The sequence below is a fragment of the Nicotiana sylvestris genome, chromosome 1 (genome assembly GCF_000393655.2).
Source record: "Nicotiana sylvestris chromosome 1, ASM39365v2, whole genome shotgun sequence".
NCBI classification, from domain to species: Eukaryota; Viridiplantae; Streptophyta; class Magnoliopsida; order Solanales; family Solanaceae; genus Nicotiana; species Nicotiana sylvestris.
Window position 1 is genome coordinate 178768574 of NC_091057.1, and position 2208 is coordinate 178770781.

Below are 2208 nucleotides of genomic sequence, written 5' to 3' on the forward strand. Positions count from 1 at the left end.
AAAAAATTGTAATAAAAAACACAAAAAGAATGGTGAAACAAACTAAAAAGTCTTTTAATTTTTGTATATATTCATAAGTCTAGCTTGGTGCAACGGAAAGACAGCACTAGGATAAGCTACATTAAGTTCTGGGGAGTTTCCGCTAGAAGGTGACAATGATATTCGGTTGTAGTAATTGTGGGAGTTTCTATTCTTCATTTCTAATACACAATCTTTAATTTGTGAATATATATAGTGTTCGCATCTAAAACTCTTGTAAGAACTATTTTCCAAAAGATTGACTGTTTGGCCCATGTAATTTAACTTTTTTGTTTAAACAAATGTAGTAACAGAATTGACAAGCTCAAATATCGGAACATGTAATATATAGCTACAGATACATAATCATTGCTCCTTTTTAAAATCAAAACTCCAATCAGAATAAACTAAAGACGAAATTCCAAAATCTACTCAGTGTAACACTCGTTAGTTTATTCCAAGCAAAACTACAGTATTCTCCGTCAAGTTTCAAGCAAGATGTCATCGTCAACTTAGAAAGGCCAACGTTTGAGGGGCATCACAACAAACTTCATTGTCCCATTGTTACAATGGATACCCTCATGCTCTCCACAGGCAAAATAATAAGGCTGCATTTTCTTCAGCACGAACTCGAATCCTTCACCTGCACCCTGGTTCGGATTTGCTATCCTCTTAGCCCTTCTGAAATCGCACTTAATGAAGCTCCAATAGTTTGGTAATAAGTACACACTGTGTGGAAATCCACCATTTGGATTTGGTGGATCATATTTGAAAACTGCATAATGCAGTCGAAGGCGAAATCAAAACTTAAAGTTAACGAGCAAATAATAACATGCACCATATTTTGTTATAATGGGTGTCAATTTAGTACAAAAAAGAGTTTTATTTCAACATACTAAAAACATAAAATAATTTTTATGAGGTCACATAACAGAAAAAGACAAGTAATCGTCTATAAAAATGAGATTAATAACCTGTAAAATAAGGTATATTATATAATTGCTACAACAGCTTAAAATACACTTATGTAATGTATATATAAATTAAATCCTATATATGTGTGTGTCTGCATGCATATACGTGACATGGGCGAAGCTGCATAACTGACCACTCTTCGTCGGAAAATTACACTGTGTATATAGGTAAAATATTAGATTTTAGAGGTATATAACATATATTGAATACTCTTTCTCGGAGAATTGTTTTCACTTCATTCAAGTTTGAACACCCTTGCGTAAATTCCTGGCTTCGCCACTGTTACGTGATGAGTTATGTGAAAAAGAAAAATTTTAATTTTTGAATAAAAGAAGACGTACCTAATGTGTCATTGATAAAGAAAGGGCCATTCTTGCGAGCCCAATCCATGTAGTCGAAGCCATAATGCCAATTTTCGGAACCACCAACAATGAATTTATTCGAGGTTTGAGTAGCATTTGGGTGATTATTACCATAGGGGCAATTAGTTTTGTTCCAGTTTCCTGGTCCCCAACTGTAGTTAAAGTTGGCCAGACTAACGCCAAACATGAACGAAAACACTACAAGAAACAGAAATGTTTGTACGTTAGCCGAAGCCATTTTGCCTCAGAATAGTTCTTTGATTTTCCAATGAAGAGAAGAGAAGAGAAATGGAATTGATGGTGGTGATGAGAGAGCCAAAAGAATAGGCTATATATATATAGGAAGGCAAGTACAAAACTATGACTAATTAGGAAATGAGATAGACGAAAATGAGTCAAATTTTTCATGAAGTTGGTTGGTGAGACAGGAAAATTAGTGCAAAGCATTCTCGTATTTTCTAAGAGAGACTTGGTAATTAACTATATCTGCAGTCCGCCACCGAAACACCATTTTCCCTAAAAAGCGTTAAGTATTTTAAAATGGTTACTGACCTAAACCGAGTTTCTTACGACCCTTTTGACTAATTAGCATATTTAATGGTCGGTTCTACACTTGAGATATTCCAAAAGTTCATATCTTTCTCTATTAAACATGTTTTATAGGTTGCTAGAAGAGAACCTAGCTTTGTATTCGGAGGTTTCCACGTTGGGGTTCGAGTCTCTCAAGCAGAGGTCATTTAGTTCATGGTCCACTAGAGGTCATTTGGTAGGAAAATAAGTAATCATGGGATTATAATGATGGAATTTCGAAGGACGGAGAATTGGAATACAGTCATTCTGCTCCAACTCATCC

The 2208-nt window shown here is 34.9% G+C and overlaps 1 long non-coding RNA gene across 1 annotated transcript; it reads right to left on the reverse strand.

The window, feature by feature from the left end:
- Positions 1 to 334: 334 nt before the first annotated feature.
- LOC104245496 (uncharacterized) lies at positions 335 to 1648 on the reverse strand. Its single transcript, XR_011403375.1, has 2 exons — positions 1335 to 1648; positions 335 to 793 (listed from the first exon to the last, which is right to left on the reverse strand). It is a non-coding gene; the product is annotated as an uncharacterized lncRNA (long non-coding RNA).
- Positions 1649 to 2208: the final 560 nt, after the last annotated feature.